This window comes from Loxodonta africana, unplaced genomic scaffold (assembly GCF_030014295.1).
Source record: "Loxodonta africana isolate mLoxAfr1 unplaced genomic scaffold, mLoxAfr1.hap2 scaffold_29, whole genome shotgun sequence".
In the NCBI taxonomy this organism is placed as follows: Eukaryota; Metazoa; Chordata; class Mammalia; order Proboscidea; family Elephantidae; genus Loxodonta; species Loxodonta africana.
This window is the reverse complement of record NW_026975011.1, coordinates 2919732-2928879: the sequence shown is the minus strand read 5'-3', so window position 1 is coordinate 2928879 and position 9148 is coordinate 2919732. Positions and strand designations below refer to the sequence as shown.

The 9148-nt window shown below is 35.6% G+C and overlaps 1 pseudogene; it reads left to right on the top strand.

The window, feature by feature from the left end:
- The first annotated feature begins 3139 nt into the window (after positions 1 to 3139).
- Positions 3140 to 4159, top strand: LOC135229371 (olfactory receptor 4A5-like; annotated as a pseudogene).
- The last annotated feature ends 4989 nt before the right edge of the window (positions 4160 to 9148 follow it).

The following is a 9148-nucleotide window of genomic DNA, read 5'->3' as shown; positions in this document are numbered from 1 at the left end:
GGATTCTTCACATACTCATTTTCTTTACATGTAATTTAGCTGGCCAGTAGAATATTTCAGTGAAATCCAGCATTAATTATTAATAAGATTAAGAACATTAGACTTTGCAGGTCAGTAGTTAAAAAGTAATTAGACATAAACTATCTTTACCATTATATTCTTCAACAGATGTGCCTTTATTAATCTACAGCTTCTAAAATGACAGAAATCCTGAACCACCCAGACATATAGAACTCTCATTACAGCTGGTTTCTAAAAGAAAGCTCAGAATTCTTCTGCACATGTTCCCGCCCCCGCCAAACCAAATCAATATAAATGAAATCAGCTTGTCTACATCTGAGGTTTAGTCATTCAGCAACTTTCTCCAACGATGAATAATCCTAAAGTTTGTGTTTATATCTATATATGTACTATTCACTCTTATTTGAATTTGTCCTTAACCATAAGAGCTATGGACTTTGAGGAGTCAATGTTCTTGTTCTTTTTGTTGTTTTTCCTTTTGAATTTTCTTTTCTTTTTCCTCTTTTGCTTCCCTTCCTTTCTTTTTTCTTCCCTTTCCTTCTCTTCTCCTCCCATCTTTCTTTTATCTTTTCGTCTTCTCTTCCTTTGCTTTCATTTTCTTTTCTTTTTTATTCTTTATTTTCTAGGAGGGTCTCTGTTTATTTACAATGGCTTCCCAAGAAGCCTTCTGAGTAAGTTCAGGAAGCCTCAGAGGTTGGCCTTCCAGCACTCTTTCACTAGAAGAAATCTTCCTGAAGAAGATTTGTTAAAAACACTATCCACACTTAACACATTAATATTACTCGTGTATAATTTACTGGGTATAATATTTCTCAAATATAATATCTCTGCTTCCTGATTTGATTCTCCTTTTCTTTCATTTTCTACTCTTCAGGTCTCCATCTGATGCATGGGTACAATCTTTTCCTTTTTTCTGCTTAACTTCCATCAATATACATAACATGACAGGTAGATATTACTACAGATATTCAGCAAAATGGATAATTCTTACAATGTACAGTTTTATCCTATGTCCAAAACTGGGTGTTCATGAATTATAGGTCTATAATATTCTTTTTATAAGTAATGTACATATTACTAAATGGACAAAGATCCAGATCATTTGTTTTGATCCGATGTCTATAGTGAAACATTCAAGAACAATAATAAAAGTTATGGTTTGTTGATTCTTTATCAGGTTCCAGGCAGTGATCTAGGTGCTGTACATGCAAAAAAAGAAACACACAACATTAAGAGATAGGTATTATTAGTATCCCCATTTTACAAATTCTGAAACTGAGCCACAAAGAGGTTTATTAAGTTGCCCAAGGTCACATAGATAGTAAGTGGTGAAGGTGGAATTCAAAAACTGTTTTTCCAGAGTTCACATTATTCTTCACTGCTATGTTCTCTCTAAGGATATCCTGGGCCTTAAATAGGTACACTGAGTGAGATACTTTAACCATTATTTGGTCACTGTAAAGGTCAAATCTCAACACTGGCTAGCATTTTTAAAGTCATAGTGATGAGCTTGGAGATTGTTGTTTAATTATAAATATGTAAATGGAAGTATACAGCAGAATAAAATTAGGTGGGTTTTCACTGAAAGTATCATAGACAGTTGAACTAGAAAGGATTCCAAGATTATCTAATTTAATCCTTTTACTTTCCAGTGAGGAAATTGAGACAGACTTGTGACTAAATTTAGAAAATGTCTACAACTCATACTTTCTTATGCTGAGTTTGGAATTTTCCTTTGAATATGCTCCTTTTGAAATCTGGGCATTGAAGTTCTAATTTTGACCACTCTCAGTGCCTAAGAAGCATATCTTTAAAACGCTGTTCCATTGTCTTCTACCTATCTTTACAGTGTCTGTTTTCTCCCCCAGTCACTACCCAGCTCACCCCCAACTGGTTTGAAAATACTGGCTGCTAAAGTACTAGTTGGTAACTTCAGTTCAAAAATATTTGCTGAAAATATAGATCATATTGCAAGGGTACTCATCACAAATACTACCAACTTAAAGTAACAACTCTATGCCAATAGAGCTTGGAAGTGTGTTAATAGTTGTAGGATAGGCAAAGAGGAAATGGAAAGCATTATGGACCCTTAAGAAGAGACCAACAATCCATGTCCAAATAATTGCTACAGGGAATATTGTGCTAAATAATTGATACATTTCAAATTCCAGCCTCTTCAAATTTAAGGATTCATGAAGATTGGACAACCTCTGAGGCAGGAGGGACTGAGCTTCTAATAGTGGAACATCATAATATTTAGTGAGATATTCCTGAAGAGGGGTTAATTTTGGTGCTATACAGATCATATTGTAAAGGTACTCACCACAAATAGTACCAACTCTAAGTACTGATTCTATGTAAATTTATTTATTTAGAGTTTATCTTCACCACCAGAGAATAAGTTTCTTGAGAGCAGAAATAATTTCCTTCATTGTCATTGCTGACTTCAGTGCCAAGCACTGTCATATTCTAAAAAAGGATTAACTGTTGGGTCTCTGACTGTTCTTCTCTATAGAAGATCCACTAACATTTAGAGATTTTAAAAAAAAAACAGTGCCTTTGAGTCGATTCTGACTCACAGCGACCCCATAGGACAGAGTAGAACTGCCCCATAGAGTTTCCAAGGGTCGCCTGGTGGATTCGAACTGCTGACCGTCTGGTTAGCAGCCGTAGCACTTAACCACTATGCCACCAGGGTTTCCACATTTAGAGATAGAACCTCTTATTTGTAGGTCCAATCCAGTCATCTGAGAAGTAGAATTGTTGAGAGAATTGGGATATTTGGAAGAGAAACCCAGTAAAAACAAACCTACTGCTGTCGAGTCAATTCCTACTCATAGCGACCCTATAAGACAGAGTAGAACTGCCCCACAGAGTTTCCAAAGAGTGCCTGGCAGATTCGAACTGCCGACCCTTTGGTTAGCAGCTATAGTACTTAACCACTATGGCACCCAGTAGACATTTCTAAATGTTTATTAAGTACAAACCACTGTAGAAGATTAATAGTGAAGAAGTGCTCCATTACCTAATGGGTATACTAATAATTGTGTTCATGATTTCATTACAGGTCTTTTTCTACTGAGCTCCCATCTCTGAAACAGGTCTTGTAGAAGAGTAATTGGGACACAGTAACAATGTAACAGATCTTGTCCTCCTGGGACTTACTCAGGATCCTGAGGGCCAAAAAGCGTTATTTGTCATGTTTTTGCTCATCTACATTGTAATGATGGTGGGCAACTTGCTCATTGTCATGACTGCTATTGTCAGCCCCTCCCTGGATTCCCCCATGTACTTCTTCGTTGCCTGTCACTCATGGATGCTGTTTTTTCCACTGCTGTTTCCCCTAAAATGATTGTAGACTTACTCTGTGATAAAAAGACTATTTCCTTCCCAGCTTGCATGGGCCAGCACTTTATAGAACATTTATTTGGTGGTGCTGAGGTCTTTCTTCTGGTGGCAATGGCCTATGACTGCTATGTTGCCATCTGTAAGCCACTGCATTACTTGATCATCATGAATCAACAGGTTTGCATTCTGTTGCTGGTGGTGGCCTGGGTTGGAGGTTTTTTGCACTCTGTGGTTCAACTTCTCTTTGTGTACAGCCTCCCGTTCTGTGGGCCCAACGTCATTGATCACTTCATGTGTGACATGTACCCGTTGTTGGAACTTGCTTGCTCTGACACCTGTTTTATAGGGCTCACTGTTGTTGCCAATGGTGGAGCCATCTGTATGCTAATTTTTATCCTTCTACTAATCTCCTATGGGGTCCTCCTAAGCTCCCTGAAGACTCACAGTCAGGAAGGGAGATGCAAAGCCCTGTCTACCTGCAACTCTCACATCACAGTAGTTGTCCTCTTTTTTGTTCCCTCTATTTTCTTGTATGTTAGAGCTGTTTCCAACTTTCCTGTTGACAAATCTATGACTGCAGTCTTCACGCTTATCACTCCAATGTTGAATCCTCTTATATACAGCTTGAGAAATTCTGAGATGAAAAATGCTATGAAAAAAAAATCTGGAATAGAAAATTAACCACAGGTAGACTAAGAATATGCTTCCACACTGAAAATATTATTGCTAATGCTAAAGCAAGAAATAGGAAATAAATTATCACAATGACTGCTTTAGTCAGTTCTATGGATTCTCTAGGTATACTTCTCTTTATTGATACAAAAAAAAAAAAAAAAGGCATCCAAAATGTAGAATAAATTATTCTTCTAGGTTAGAATTAACCTAATAGAGTCATTCTGGAGGCTGGATGAACGGCATAGGTATTTTTCTTCTTATAAACAAAAATAAAACTAAGCTCACATTGCAAATTTATTTTTCTGAGTATATACTGAAACAGGACTTAGAAGAATTCTTTTTTCCTTCTCTTTTAAAAAGAGTAAAACAAGTTACTTTAGAAATTTTTCTATCACTGAATTTAATGAGAAAACATTTTGGCTAACACTTAGAACAAATTTCTGAGGCCAAGAGAGTGATGTAAAATTTTACTGTTCATTATCCTCTTAGCACAACAGCTTTTTTTAGCTGTACTTTGCATTTTGTGTTTAAAATTACTTCTGTAGTTCTGGCCAATGTCCATGTATTTTTAATTCTGCATATTTAAGTAGGACATGATATTGTGTTTTGTCTGAGACACCATGAGTGAGTAATTTTGATAGATGGGATGTGGTTGATGAAGAAAACTCATTTTAGTTCTTGATTAGAGGACAGATACTGTTTCAATTTGGGTATGAAAATCGCAATCTAAGTTATAAACATATTTTGCACATTCCTCATTAGTTATTATGTGCATTTTTTTTTGCAGTTCTTAAAAGAGTAGGTAGAGCTTCTGATTTTGTCTCCATAAAATTGAAGATACGGAAAGAAATGTGTTATGTCGCATAAACAGCATGTTCCCTAAAAGTTGTATTAAACTTAAATGCTTTTTACTTAAAGACTTAGTAATGATTTGTTTTGGCAAAAACAAAATTTTGTTTTTTCAACTTTACGTAAAAAAATAAGTTTTTCTCAGTCTACAGCCCGTCCAGGGACATCCCAAAGCCAGAAAGCAGGCAGAATTTTCTCAGTGTAACATGGATCTTTATCTATGCTTAACAAGAGTTTACTTTTCTAACTAAAAGAAAGATTTTAGAATTTTTCTTATTTTTAAATTTTACTGTGTAATTTTTCATGTGTATCCAACAACATATGCAATTGTTTGTAAATCTTGTAGCCTCTTACCTAGAATATTACCAATATCATTGAAACTGCCTGATTTCACTTCTCTGATGCCATTTCTCCACCCCTTCTCAGAAGTAATTCAATTCCTAGTTTTTTAATCATAGCTAAAAATAGTTTAACTATGAATGTATATATCCTTAATGTATATTTAGATTTCTTATTCCTTACTTTTATTAAAATTACATCATGTAGCTCATAGTTTTCTTAATCTTAACTTATATCACTTAATGTTTACTATTTAATATTTGATTATATATCTGCATGTCGCTCTTGTCCAATTATTTTTTCTGCTATATATTATTTAATTGTTTGAATATACCATAGGTTATGTATCCATCCCTGGTCAGTGCTCGTACAGATTGTTTCCAGTTATTGTTATCATAAGCAGTGTCATTGTGGATATTCTAAAAGAAATTATTTTGTGTTAAAAAGGGCACTTACATGTTCACTTTTACAGATGGTTGCAATTTTTTCCTGAAGTGGTATCCTCAGTTATACTCCTGCCACCAGAGTTGAACAGTTCCATTACTCTGTATACTTACCAACACCAGATATTGTAGATGCTTGATATTTTGGTCATTCAATGGGTATAAAGCTGTGATTTCACTGTGGTTTTAATTTTCATTTCTTATTTCTATTGAAGTTGAGCATGTTTTCATGTTTATTAGATGTCACTGTGTTCCCCTCTTCTATGACATATACTTATTCTTGCCTTTTGCCAGTTTTTCAATTGGATTGTCTTTCTGTTATTAAATTGTTTATGTATCCTGTGTACTAATTCTTAAATTTCAGTTAAAAGTAGTACAAAAGTCTTTTCCCTGTTTGTGTTTTTTCTTTTTACACTTTTATAATTTCATTTGAAAATACTTCTTAACGTAGTTAAATTTCTCAGTCTTTATGTATTAGGTTAACACTTCTACGTCTTACTTAAGATGTCCTCTAATATAAAACCAAAACTTGTTGGGGTTGAGTAGATTCGGACTCATAGCAACCCTATAGGACAAAGTAAAACTGCCCCCATATGGTTTCCAAAGAGTAACTGGTAGATTTGAACTGCCAACCTTTTGGTTAGTTGCCAAACTCTTAACTATTGTACCACGAGGGCTCCATCCTCTATTACAAGGACAGGAAAACATTCTACATTGTCTTCTAAAGATTTCAGAATTTTGAATTTTTAATATCTGATTTAAACTACTAAATATTTTATTTGTATAGTTAAACATGACAGCAGCACAGTAATCTATTCTTTCTGCCTTTTCCATCAGCATAGAATCCCCAAATAAAAAATGGGACTAATTCCATTTAAATGTAATGGAAGAAGAGCTGTGTTCATTGGCAGACACATTTCTTTCTTATCAACTAGGGCTTCCAAACATAGCTAGCTCAAAATTTTGAATACACAAAGCAGAAATACTTGAATATTAGACATAATAGTGACAAGGGCCACTCTGACCTCTATGTTTTGTTCACAAGCTTTTTATTCTGGCTACAGGAGAGATGGTCTTGGTTTAAGTATATACCGCATTCTGTGGGATAGCATACCAATGCTATTTTTGTTGTCTTTTGTTTTCCAGGCAGCACTATCATAGAGTATTCAGAACCAAATCCATAATTTTGTCATGTCTGATGGGTAATGGGAACATTAGTAAGACCAGTAAACTTCACGCATATTAGTAGATTGCTTTGCTATGAAATGTATTTCTTGGTCATAGATAATCTTTGGTGATACTTCATGGCAATGAATAAAAAGTTTCTTGGAAATCTACATACAGCAGAGCTAAAAAGAGAACATTATCTGTTCCTTGAAGACAAATCACTGCCTCTTTCATGATTGACTGGGTCTAATATAACAATAATAACAACCACTGGTCTGTCAGCTTGTTGTACTGTCATGGCTCATGTGTTGCTGTGATGAAAAATATGCCATCAGTATTTCAAATACCAGCAAGGTCACCCATGGCTGACAAGTTTCAGCAGAGCTTCCAGACTAAGACAGACTAGGAGGAAGAACCTGGCAATCTACTTCCAAAAAAAAAAAAAAAGACCAGTGAAAACCTTATGAATAGCAACAGAACATTGTCTGATGTAGTGCTGGATGATGAGATCCTCAGGTTGGAAGGCTCTTAACATATAACTGGGGAAGAGCTGTCTCTTCAAAGTACAGCCAACTTTAATGACGTAGATGGAGTCAAGTTTTCAGGACCTTCATCTGCTGATGTGGCACAACTCAAAATGAGAAGAAACAGCTGCAAGCATCCCTTAGTAATGAGAACATGGAATGTATAAAGAATGAATGGAGGAAAACTGGAAATTCTCAAAAATGAAATGGAACGTTTGAAGGTTGATATCCTAGGCATTGGTGAACTGAAATGGACTGGTATTGGCCATTTTGAATCAGACAATCATATGGTCTACTATGCTCGGAATGACAAGTTGAAGAGAAATGGCATCACATTCACTGTCAAAAAGAACATTTCAAGATCTATCTATCCTGAAGAACAATGTTGTCAGTGATAGGGTAATAGTGATACACCTAAAAGGAAGACCAGCTAATACAACTATTATTCACATTTACACACAAACCACTAATGCCAAAGATCAAGAAATTGAAGATTCAGACTTCTGCAGTCTGAAATTGATCAAACATGCAATCAAGATGCATTGATAACTTTTGGTGATTGGGATGCAGAAGTTGGAAACAAGAAAGAACAAACAGTAATTGGAAAATATGGTCTTGGTCATAGAAATGATGTTGGAGATTGCAAGATAGAATTCTGTAAGACCAATGGCTTATTCATTGGAAACACCTTTTTTTAACAACATAAACGGTGACTATACAGGTGGACTTTACCAGATGGAATACACAGGAATCAAATTAGCTACATCTGTGGAGTGAGGCAATGAAGAAGCTCAATATCATCAGTCAGAACAACGACAGTGGCTGACTGAGGAACAGACCATCAATCAGTCATGTGTAAATTCAAATTGAAGCAGAAGAAAATTGAAACAAGCCCATGAGAGCCAAAGTACAACCTTGAGTATATCCCACCTGAATTTAGAGACTATTTCTCAAGACCAGATTTGATGCACTGAACACTAACGACCAAAGACTAGATGAGTTGTGGAATGACATCAACAACATTATACATGAAGAAAGGAAAAGGTAACTAAAAAGATGGTAAAGGAAGAAAACACCAAAATGTATGTCAGAAGAGGTCCTGAAATTTCCTCTTGAAGGCAGAACAGCTAATGTATATGGGACAAATTATGAAGAAAAAGAGCTGAACAGAAGAGTTCAAAGGATGGATTGAGAAGGCAAAGTATTATGATGAAATGTGTAAAAACCTGCAAATAGAAAACCAAAAAGGAAGAACATGCTTAGCATTTCTCAAGCTGAAAAAAAAAATTAAGCCTTGATTTGCAATATTGAAGAAATCTATGGGAAAAATATTAAACAGTGCTGGCAGCATCTAAAGGAGATGGATGGACAGGAGAAAGATGTGGCAGTCTGCTTCCGTAAAGATTATAGCCTTGGAAACCCTGTAGGGCAGTTCTACTCTCTCCTATAGGGCCACTATGATTTGGAATTGACTCCATGACAATGAGTTTTTCTTTTTTATTTTTCTTTTTTTATTACTCCCTACTAAAGAAGGAGTCCTGGTGCAGCAACATTTAAGCACTAGGCTGCTAATCGATAGGTTGGTGGTTGGAACCTAGCTGCTGGCTCTGTAGGGGAAAGACCTGTCTCAATCCACTTCTGTAAAGATTACAGCCAGCTTAGGAGCAATGAGTTTGTGACAATTGTGGAGGAAAAACTCGCAAAAAGAGGAGGAGAATGGTTGCACAACTCAAAGAATATAACAAATGTAACTGAATTGTACATGTGGAAATTGTTGAATCA